Below are 12,438 nucleotides of genomic sequence, written 5' to 3' on the forward strand. Positions count from 1 at the left end.
ATAAATGGCCCAAAGAACTAAACAGACATTTCTCCAAGGAAGACATACAGATGGCTAAAAAACACATGAAAAGATGCTTAACATCACTCATTATCAGAGAAATGCAAATCAAAACCACAGTGAGGTACCATTACATGCCAGTCAGGCTGGCTGCTATCCAAAAGTCTACAAGCAATAAATGCTGGAGAGGGTGTGCAGAAAACGGAACCCTCTTAGACTGTTGGTGGGAATGCAAACTAGTACAGCCACTATGGCAAACAGTGTGGAGATTTCTTAAAAAACTGGAAATAGAACTGCCATATGACCCAGCAATCCCACTTCTGGGCATACACACCAAGTAAACCAGATCTGAAAGAGACACGTGCACCACAATGTTCATCGCAGCACTGTTTATAATAGCCAGGACATGGAAGCAACCTAGATGCCCATCAACAGACGAATGGATGAGGAAGCTGTGGTACATATACACCATGGAATATTACTAAGCCATTAAAATGAATTCATTTGAATCAGTTCTAATGAGATGGATGAAACTGGAGCCCATTATACAGAGTGAAGTAAGCCAGAAAGATAAAGACCATTACAGTATACTAACACATATATATGGAATTTAGAAAGATGGTAATGATAACCCTATGTGCAAAACAGAAAAAGAGACATAGATGTATAGAACAGACTTTTGGACTATGTGGGAGAAGGCGAGGGTGGGATGTTTCAAGAGAACAGCATAGAAACATGTATATTATCTAGGGTGAAACAGATCACCAGCCCAGGTTGGATGCATGAGACAAGTGCTCGGCCCTGGTGCACTGGGAAGACCCAGAGGGATCGGGTAGAGAGGGAGGTAGGAGGGGGGATCGGGATGGGGAATGCATGTAAAACCATGGCTGATTCTTGTCAATGTATGACAAAAAACCACTACAATATTGTAAAGTAATTAGCCTCCAACTAATAAAAATTAAAAAATAAAATAAAAATTAAAAAATTTAAAAAAAATAAAAGGTAAAGGAAAACATTTTTTCAATTTCTTCTCAATATAGACCTGAAATCTAAGAAAACTTCATTTCTATAACAGAACTAAATTCTGATTTCACATCAATGTAGTATTATTCTTAAAGCTAAGTTTTAAGAAACATGAATAAATCCATTCATCATTAGCCAGATTTGATCATAGATTTTAAAATTCCTATTCAGGATTTTTCCCACAGTCTTTCTACAACATTTTAAAAATACCCATTCCATTTTAATCTACTGTGTTCCTCCTTCATATTCTGGAATATTAACTAGTCACTCTAGGATAAAATTACTCATTGTTTTCCTTAATGAAAACACATCCTTCATCCCTCTTCTTGTTAAAAACAAATCTTGCTTTCCCATGCCTACAGAGTTTTGGTTTTTCTTTATCATATTAGTCCTATAGTTTCATTTATATATGTTGAGACTTTCTCAACACTGGTCATGTTCTTTTACATAGAAAACTAGGAAGTAAACAGTTGTTAACTTTGGCCAAATAGTATTATCCTGTAGCAAATTTATATCATTTCATAATTTTCTAGAGGTATATGCTCTTTTGCATGTAATTAATTCTTGATTTTAAAAGTTTGGCTTATATACTTGGATTCATGATCTCCAAAGAAGATTTAGCTTCAGGACCAGGGACCAGGCTTGATCACTCAAGAGCTTTTGTGTAGCAGAGTTTTATTAAAGTATAAAAAGGGACAAAGAGAGATTCCAACATAGACATAGTGCCCCCCTTGCTAGTGTTAGCAAGGGAGTTATATACTTTTTTAATTAGTTATTACAATAAATCAAAAGAATGTCTCAAGGTTGTAAAGATCTTACTAGACCCACTCCCATAATTTACATTTTAAGATAACAGGATTAGCCAGAAGGTTTTCAGGAAGGAGAAACTGTCCTCAAGCAGGATACATTGCTGTTATATAATCCTTAGTACAGAGTTTAAACTGAGTTGTTTGTTGTGTAATCATCAGTTCTGCACTTAAAGAAAAAAAAAAGTTTTATGTGACTAAGACTAAGGAATGTAGAGGAAAAAACAAAAACAAAAGGATGTTTGTCCTTTCCTCTTCCTTGAGAATTCCAGACCCCTTTCTCCTTCTTGGGGATCCTGGACTCATCAACCTGGCTAGGAACTGACTCTCTCAGCATAGCCATTCACTTAGCGTAACCATTCTGATATTCGTCCATCCATATGACTTTTTCAAAGTCACATTTTTCTTTCTTAAATTTTATGGGGTATAGTTGATTTACAATGATGTTTCAGTTTTAGGTATATAGCACAGCAAAACAGTACTGTATTTATGTCAAAAAAAAAATACTGTCTTTATGTCAATCTAATCTCCCAGTTAGTCCCCTTCTTGTCCTGTGATGACCATAAGTTTGTTTTCTACATCTGTGATTCTACTTCTGTTTTGTAAATAAGTTCATTTGTACATTTTTCTTAGATTCCACATATAAGCAATATCATATGATATTTGTCTTTCTCTGTCTGACTTATTTCACTCAGTATGACAATCTCTAGGTCTATCCATGTTGCTGCAAATGGCATTATTTTGTTCTTTTTTATGGCTGAGTAATATTTTATTGTATACACATGCCACGTTTTCTTTACCAATTCTTCTGTGTGTTTTTTTTTTAATTATTGGAGTATAGTTGCTTTACAATTTTATGTTAATTTCTGCTGTACAACAAAGTGAATCAGATATGCTATCCATATATCACCTCTTTTTCATATTTCCTTTCCATTTAGGTCACCAATGAATATTGAATAGAGTTCTCTGTTTCTGTGTCTCTATGTCTGCTCTGCATATAAACTCATCTACACCATTTTTTCCTATATTCCATATCTATGTATTAGTTCAGTTCAGTTCAGTTTAGTTGCTCAGTCATGTCCGACTCTTTGCGACCCCATGAATCGCAGCACGCCAGCCTCCCTGTCCATCACCAGCTCCCGGATTTTACTCAAACTCATGCCCATTGAGTCAGTGATGCCATCCAGCCATCTCATCCTCTGTCAACCCCTTCTCCTCCTGCCCCCAATCGCCTCCCAGCATCAGGGTCTTTTCCAGTGAGTCAACTCTTCGCATGAGGTGGCCAAAGTATTGGAGTTTCAGCTTCAGCATCAGTCCTTCCCGTGAACACCCAGGACTGATCTTATTTAGGATGGACTGGCTGGATCTCCTTGCAGTCCAAGGGACTCTCAAGAGTCTTCTCCAACACCACAGTTCAAAAGCATCAATTCTTCAGTGCTCAACTTTCCTCACAGTCCGACTCTCACATCCATTCATGACGACTGGAAAAACCATAGCCTTGACCACACGGACCTTTGTTGGCAAAGTAATGTCTCTGCTTTTTAATATGCTGTCTAACTTTCCTTCCAAGGAATAAGCATCTTTTAATTTCATGGCTGCAGTCACCATCTGCAGTGATTTTGGAGCCCCCAAAAATAAAGTCTGACACTGTTTCCACTGTCTCCCCATCTATTTGCCATGAGGTGATGGGACCAGATGCCATGATCTTAGTTTTCTGAATGTTGAGCTTTAAGCCAACTTTTTCACTCTCCACTTTCATCTGCATATCTGAGGTTATTGATGTTTCTTTCAGCAATCTTGATTCCAGCTTGTGCTTCTTCCAGCCCAGTGTTTCTCATGATGTACTCTGCATAGAAGTTAAATAAGCAGGGTGAAAATATACAGCCTTGACATACTCCTTTTCCTATTTGGAACCAGTCTGTTGTTCCATGTCCAGTTCTAGCTGTTGCTTCCTGACCTGCATACAGGTTTCTCAAGAGGCAGGTCAGATGGTCTTGTATTCCCATCTCTTTCAGAATTTTCCACAGTTTCTTGTGATGCACACAGTCAAAGGCTTTGGTGTCATCAATAAATCAGAAATAGATGTTTTTCTGAAACTCTCTTGCTTTTTTGATGATCCAGTGGATGTTGGCAATTTGATCTCTGGTTCCTGTGCCTTTTCTAAAACCAGTTGAACATCTGGAAGTTCTCGGTTCACGTATTGCTGAAGCCTGGCTTGGAGAATTTTGAGCATTACTTTACTAGCATATGAGATGAGTGCAATTGTGTGGTAGTTTGAGCATTCTTTGGCATTACCTTTCTTTGGGATTGGAATGAAAACTGACCTTTTCCAGTCCTGTGGCCACTGCTGAGTTTTCCAAATTTGCTGGCATATTTAGTGAAGCACTTTCACAGCATCGTCTGTTAGAATTTGAAATAGCTCAACTGGAATTCCATCACCTCCTCTAGCTTTGTTCATAATGATGCTTTCTAAGGCCCACTTGACTTCACATTCTAGGATGTCTGGCTCTAGGTGAGTGATCACACCATCATGATTATCTGGGTCATGAAGATCTTTTTTGTACAGTTCTTCTGTGTATTCTTGCCACCTCTTCTTAATATCTTCTGCTTCTGTTAGGTCCATACCATTTCTGTCCTTTATTGAGCCCATCTTTGCATGAAATATTCCCTTAGTATCTCTAATTTTCTTGAAGAGCTCTCTAGTCTTTCCCATTCTGTTGTTTTCCTCTATTTCTTTGCATTGATCGCTGGGGAAGGCTTTCTTATCTCTCCTGGCTATTCTTTGGAACTCTGCATTCAAATGGGAATGTCTTTCCTTTTCTCCTTTGCTTTTCACTTCTCTTCTTTTCACAGCTATTTGTAAGGCCTCCTCAGACAACCATTTTGCCTTTTTGCATTTCTTTTTCTTGGGGATGGTCTTGATCCCTGTCTCCTGTACAATGTCATGAACCTCCGTCCATAGTTCATCAGGCTCTCTGTCTATCAGATCTAATCCCTTAAATCTATTTCTCACTTCCACTGTATAGTCATAAGGGATTCGATTTAGCTACTCTGCTTCAGCTCCCCCCAAGAAGTGCAAGCACAGATCCCATCTTGCTTCCTCTCCTCTATTTTCCCCCTTCTTTCTTTCATTTTATTTCAAGAAAGATATGCAAGTATCTTTCTTGTCCTTTCTGGTGTCCAAGGTCTGCTAGTGTGCAGCTGGTGTTCAGTGAGAATTGTTCCATCTTTAGACATGCATTTTTGTTGCATTTGTGAAGAGAGATGAACTCCGCATCCTCCCACTCCTCCACCATCTTGTTTCCCTTATCCATTCCTCTGTTGATGGATATTTAGGTTTCCTGGCTATTGCAAATAGTGTTGCAGTGAACATTGGGCTACATGTATCTTTCCCAAGTATACTCCTGATGTTTATTAATAGACCTGAAAGTATTTAGATTTTCTAACCCTTATGAAAACAAGATGCCAAGGAGATAAACTTATGTGCAGCAAGTAAATTTCCACATATCATTTTATTTGGAAATTATAGAGATATTCAGTGAATATCCTTTTTTTTCCCAGGGTCATATAGCTTTAAAGTTCAAGTTGCCAAATATGTTTGTGAAGCTATTTTCATGTGGACATTTATGAGCATAATTATTATAAAACATAAGTATGAAAAACATGGTTATAGTGCATGTTATATATATGAAACATAAAATACATGTAGTATAATGTTCATTTATGCATGTTATATGGTTGCATCTATTCAATTCTCTTCTGGTTAACAATCATGTTTGATTTTATAATGAAAATTTCATGAACTAAACAATAATCTTACATTATCCTAAATTTTGAGGTGGTGACATATTATGCAAGTAACAAATATAAAAACAATTAATGTAAACTTTTACTCATATTGTCTTTCCTTTTTTATCTTTTTTCTACCTACTGTTTTTGATATGCATCAAGCAATTCATTTTTAATGTACATTTTGTCTTAGGATCAATTTATAGTTCTATTGTATAATCCTAAACATATAGTGAACATAATTTATGCTTAACTAGTAAAAGAAGTAGAAAAAATAGACTGTTTGCATTATACTTAACACTGACAACTTAAAAGTTATGTCTGTTTTACTTTACCAACAATTTTGAAATCTAGTTTTACCTGCCAAAGGTTATCCCAGGTCATGGGAACTTTTAAAAACTGAATGTGTTCCTGTAGTTCTTATAGTTTTAGGAATGCCTAATTTATATAATAGCTCACTTATTTCTAAATGTATTTAAATATAATTCCTTTATTGGATTTTATAAATTAATTTAGTAATAATGCCCATATGTAGAAAAATGCCATTATATGTTGACATTCATGTGTGCATACACACATAAGCATATATAGACATATAGACAAGCCAACAGAAATCTTACTGTTTCATTATAAATTCTAGCTGTGGGTCAGTAAAACATAGTGATAAAATCAAACTGGTTTATCTCTACTTATTATTTTCATCTGAATTGTTATGGAGACTACTTTGAAGATGTTCTTTTGCTCTGCTTAACATATAGTCTGATGGCAGCTATGAACTCAATTTAACATCACTGACTGTGGAGACATCTGAGAGCTCACTGGATGTCTCCAGACCCCATCTGAATGGGTAAAACATTTAGTTCTGTTTTCAAATAGCCTTTCATTCTCTATTCAGTCTCAGGTTGCTTCTTAAAGGGATACCCTAGTCCCTTGAGAGCCTTTCATAGAGGGCGAGGTGGGGAGTAAAGTTCAAGTGACTGCAGGAAGTGGAAGGGCTGAGGTGGGATAAATCTGTCAATGTGGACAGGAAGACGGAGGAGGTAGTGGTTTGAAGTGGAACATGTCAAAGGATGAAGGGAACTGGAGGTAAGATCCAAAGCAATAAAAAAGGAAGCAGTCACAGCCCCGATGAGAAGGAGCAGGTTTTATAGAAGCCAGTAGGGGAAAAACCTTAAATGTCCTAAAAAGGCCACTAAAATTTCAAGTTATCCTTAGTAAAATAATGCCAACAAGAAAGGAAACACAGAGGTGGCAGAACACAATTTTGGGAGGAGTTCAAGAAGAGGATTTTCAGTCCAAGGAGATGCTCCCATATTCTTAACTAATGGTACCTTGATACTTTTGAAAAGATCACTTTGATCTCCGACCCAACTTGTACCTGCCTGTGTTCTAGAAACAGATAAACCCAGCACTATACACAAGCTTCTCTTTATCTGGAACTCTAAACTACTTTCTAAAGTACACTTTATTCTTAAGAACCAACATCTGTCCCTACTAGCAACAGGGAGCACTTATAAGTTGAACTCACTAAAAGATCCCTGATCATCAGTCAGGAGTGAAGATCAAGTCTTCAAAAGTGTGCACTTAGCATCCTGTGTGAGTAGTCTGGACTCCAAAGATTGAGAGTCCAGATTGATTACATTCAAGCTGCAGTCCTGTAGCTGTCAAAGAAAAATCATAGATAGATATTAAAGTGTTCAGAACAGGTGTATTTAGGACTGTTGAAAGAGGGAAAAAGAGAGCTCAGTATAGAGCGGGTTCAATTCCAAATACGACAGTGGAAAGTGGAAACTGATAGCCAGGGAACCATGTGAGAGACAGTGAGTGGAAAATAACTAAGAAGAAATATTAATGGACATAGGAGCTTCTGGCTAATTAATAGAATTTTTGCTGAAAGTTGTAATCCAGCTGATGTATGTGGAGGGTGGTCAGACATGGAAGGTAATGGGCTCTTGGTTGGCTGACTTAACTGTGTTCTTGCTAAGGATTTTTCAAGGAGTGAACAAATGGGCCTAAAGGAACACCCAACTTCTTTGTTATAAAGTGTTCAGTTTTTGGAGTTGATGGAGGTTTGTGACATTGTACAGGAGACAGGGATCAAGACCATCCCCATGGAAAAGAAATGGAAAAAAAAGCAAAATGGCTGTCTAAGGAGGCCTTACAAATAGATGTGAAAGAAGAGAAGCAAAAAGCAAAGGATAAAAGGAAAGATATTCCTGTTTGAATGCAGAGTTCCAAAGAATAGCAAGGAGAGATAAGAAAACCTTCCTCAGAGATCAATGCAAAGAAATAGAGGAAATCAACAGAATGGGAAAGACTAGAGATCTCCTCAAGAAAATTAAAGATAAGAAGGGAACATTCCATGAAAATATGGGCACAATAAAGGACAGAAATGGTATGGACCTAACAAAAGCAGAAGATATTAAGAGGTGGCAAGAATACACAGAAGAACTGTACAAAAAAGATCTTCACGACCCAGATAATCACAAAGGTGTGATCACTCCCACTCACCTAGAGCCAGACATCCTGGAATGTGAAGTCAGGTGGGCCTTAGGAAGCATCACTATGAACAAAGCTAGTGGAGGCGATGGAATTCCAGTTGAGCTATTTCAAATTCTAAAAGATGATGCTGTGAAAGTGCTGCACTCAATATGTCAGCAAATTTCGAAAACTCAGCAGTGGGACAGAACTGGAAAAGGTCAGTTTTCATTCCAGTCCCAAAGAAAGGTAATGCCAAAGAATGCTCAAGCTACCACACAATTGCATTCATCTCACACGCTAGTAAAGTAACGGTCAAAATTCTTCAAGCCAGGCTTCAGCAATGTATGAACTGTGAACTTTAAGATGTTCAAGCTGGATTTAGAAAAGGCAGAAGAACCAGAGATCAAATTGCCAACATCCGCTGGATCATCGAAGAAGGAATAGTTCCAGAAAAAAATGTCTGTTTCTGCTTCATTGACTATGCCAAAGCCTTTGACTGTGTGGATCACAATAAACTGGAAAATTCTGAAATAGATGGGAATACAAGACCATCTGACCTGCCTCTTGAGAAGCTTGTATGCAGGTCAGGAAGCAACAGTTAGAACTGGACATGGAACAACAGACTGGTTCGAAATAGGAAAAGGAAGTATATCAAGGCTGTATATTTTCACCCTGCTTATTTAACTTCTATGCAGAGTACATCATGAGAAATGCTGGGCTGGAAGATTCACAAGCTGGAATCAAGCTTGCTGGGAGAAATGTCAATAACCTCAGATATGCAGATGACACCACCCTTATGGCAGAAAGTGAAGAAGAACTAAAAAGCCTCTTGATGAAAGTGAAAGAGGAGGGTGAAAAAGTTGGCTTAAAGCTCAACATTCAGAAAACTAAGATCATGGCATCTGGTCCCATCACCTCATGGCAAATAGATGGGGAAACAGTGGAAACAGTGGCTGACTTTAGTTTTCTTGGCTCCAAAATCACTGCAGATGGTGATTGCAGCCACAAAATTTAAAAACGCTTACTCCTTGGAAGGAAAGTTATGACCAACCTAGACAGCATATTAAAAATCAGAGACATTACTTTGCCAACAAGGTCCATCTAGTCAAGGCTATGGTTTTTCCAGTGGTCATGTATGGATGTGAGAGTTGGACTGTGAAGAAAGCTGAGTGCTGGAGAATTGATGCTTTTGAACTGTGGTGTCTGGAGAAGACTCTTGAGAGTCCCTTGGACTGCAAGGAGATCCAACCAGTCCATCCTAAAGGAGATCAGTCCTGGGTGTTCATGGGAAGGACTGATGCTGAAGCTGAAACTCCAATACTTTGGCCACCTCATGCGAAGAGTTGATTCATTGGAAAAGACCCTGATGCTGGGAGGGGTTGGGGGCAGGAGGAGAAGAGAAAGACAGAGGATGAGATGGCTGGATAGCATCACCGACTCGATGGACATGAGTTTGAGTAAACTCTAGGAGTTGGTGATGGACAGGGAGGCCTGGCGTGCTGCGATTCTTGGGGTCACAAAGAGTCAGGACATGACTGAGTGACTGAACTGAACTGAAGCACTTCAGTGTTCTTCGCTCAGCACACTGACCTCCCGTGCAGAAAGGAGTCACCTTGGACACCAACACACAAACAAGCAGAAAGGGCTATTGGGACCAAAGCCCTCACCAATGTTGTCTGCAGCCTTCATGGGCAAACATATTTAATTACTGTGAGCAGCACTTACCCTAATGTTTCTGTTGGGGTCATCAGTGATTGAGAAAACTACAAATAAATGACCCAAGAAATCGTTTCAAAGAAAAAGTGAAATCTTACCTAAGTTATCCAAAACCATGCCAAAGTGCAGAGACTTTGGGCTATGGGAACTTCTCCTTGACCTTGACCTAGAGAAGATAATGAAGAGTAAGTGGGTTCCTGCCTGGGTCTGATGCAAGCTCAGGAACAATCCTTGGAGAAACCAAGAGAAAAGCACCTTCCCACTCCCCAAGATTTTTCATCCAGTTGACCCTGCAAAGGCCCTATTTTTACACTAATCACCTAAACTTGTATTTCTCTGGTAAAAATTGTTTCCTCTGGATCATTTTTTGCTATTTTTCACAGGTCTCTGCTCCCTACTGCCTGCCCCATAGCTGTCAGGTTACCCAGCATCGGGAAGTGTTAGAACAACACCAGCTGCCTCAGAGACCAAGCCCAATGAGCTCCACCCTGGTTCCCTTGACTGCCTGTCTGTATCAGGTACTGATCTTTTTCTTTTTCACGTAATGTACCATTATGTTTTGCATTTATATATTGGTATTACACTCTTTTATAGACTTGATGTTTCACTAATGATGTATAATAGCTTTCCTGTATTCTCCCTGCTGTTTTTTCTTCCAGTAGATTTTATTTCTATTATCTTTGTTTTTTGAATCCACATCTCTCCTTCATAGTGTTTCTTAAATGGTTACATTAAAAGAAAAAAGTGGTGGGAACTGTGTGAAGAGAATACTAAAGTCTGGTGAAGCAAAGAATCTGTGTCACTATCAAATGAAAAGTGGACTCAGCAATGGAAGTTGGGAGTAATATGTCTGGAGCTCAGGATATCCCTTAAGGTTTCTCTTAGTGTTACACATCTTGTGGTTAAGGTCAACAATAACAGATAAAAAACTCGATATAAACAGGTCTAGTAGTGACCCAAAACTAAAAGTTTTGGAATGAAAGTTTGGGTCACCCTCAGTTAAAGAGTAATTCAGGTGCTTAATGAGACAAAGGGAATACAGGGTTTACAGTAGAAGAGGTAGTGTAAATACTGGCTTTGATCTAGTTCTTGTTACTGAAAGGAGGATTATAATTATCATGGATATTTCTTTAAGATGCCTCTGTGTGTATATATGTTGGCAATAGTAGTAAAGAACCCACCTGCCAATGCAGGAGATGGAAGGGATGTGTCTTAGATCCCCGGGTGGTGAAGCTCTCCTGGAGAAGAAGACCCAGTCCACTACTCTTGCCTGGATAACCCTATGCACAGAGAAGCCTGGCACATTACAGTCCATTGGGTCACAAAAAGTTGGGCACAACTGAAGAGATTTAACACGCATGCACACTTACATATATTAAATATATACATTTGTTTTCTATCTTCACGTATTCCCTTATCATTCAACATGAGATGTTCTAACATTTTATCATAGTACTTAAGTATTGTTAATTGTGTGATATAACTGTTTTTATGCTATATCATGGACAATAGTAAGTGTTGTTTAAGGACTTACTTCCTCTTCTGGGGAAGAGGTGACTGTTTTTGGTTATACATAGGATGTTTTATCTTATTATGCAGAATCATGATGTCATTGCTGTCTTTATATGATGAATCAAGTATAATTGAAGACATTGAGTATAGATGTCAAGTTGGGAATGGGTGGACTTGTGATAGTTAACTTGATAGGGCTAAGGAAGTAAGGTATGTGGTAAAAGCATTCCTGAGTGTTTCTGTGGATAGTAGTCTTTGTTTCAGCATTCTTTGTAAAGACATTCACTCTCTTCAGTGAGGGCAGGCTTCACCCAATCCAGATGGAGGTGACCAATGGAACAAAAAAAAAAAAAATTGAGAGATGTATTTTCTCTCCTCTGTTAGAGCTAAGGCATCCAATTTTTCCTGCACTTGGACATGTGTTTCTGGTCTGTGCCTTTAGACTCTGGAAATTATACCAGCTGCTCACTGCTTTTGAGGTCTTTGATTTGGAAGTAGGAATTACACTATCAACTCTCCTCCTTCTTAGGCCTATATACTTTGCTAAATTATTCCATAGGCATTCCTGGTTCTCCAAAATGTAGGTGTAAAATTGGGGGGTTACTCAGCCTTTATAAACACCTGAGATAATTCTTATGATAAATATCCTCTTAGATCTGTCTATCTGTCTATTATTATCATCACCTCCTGTTGGTTTGAGTTTACTGGAGAATTCTGGCAAATATAGATTTTGGTTCCAAGAGTGGTCCCTGAGGAACCTTGAGAATTTTAGGGATGATTTTTCTGATTGTTTCTGGGTTTTCTGGCATCTACTCTCTAATCTGATTAGATTTAAAGATGATAATGACTCTTTCCAGTAGTAACCAGAGCACTGGTAGACAAAGGTGTGCACTGATTATGAAAATAAACCAGTATTCTTGTACCATGGTTATTACAATGGATCCCTCTTTCATGGAAACTGCAGCATTTTTTTTTTCCTTACTGGAATAGACATTAAACTTGTTGCACATTTGCCTTACCTGTTTGTAAAGCTATTGCCAAAAACGTCATTCATGAACTTAAAGAATGTCTCGCCCACTGTTGTGGCATATTGCACAACATTGTTTCTAAT

General features: G+C 38.4%; 1 long non-coding RNA gene across 1 annotated transcript in view; it reads left to right on the forward strand.

The window, feature by feature from the left end:
- Nucleotides 1-12,438, forward strand: part of LOC139034172 (uncharacterized) — a 45,561-nt gene that overhangs the window by 16,552 nt on the left and 16,571 nt on the right. The window contains exon 3 of the long non-coding RNA XR_011486600.1: nt 10,199-10,333. This is a non-coding gene — a long non-coding RNA (uncharacterized lncRNA). The remainder of the gene's footprint in view (nt 1-10,198; nt 10,334-12,438) is intronic.

The sequence above is a fragment of the Odocoileus virginianus genome, unplaced genomic scaffold (genome assembly GCF_023699985.2).
Source record: "Odocoileus virginianus isolate 20LAN1187 ecotype Illinois unplaced genomic scaffold, Ovbor_1.2 Unplaced_Contig_33, whole genome shotgun sequence".
NCBI lineage: Eukaryota > Metazoa > Chordata > Mammalia > Artiodactyla > Cervidae > Odocoileus > Odocoileus virginianus.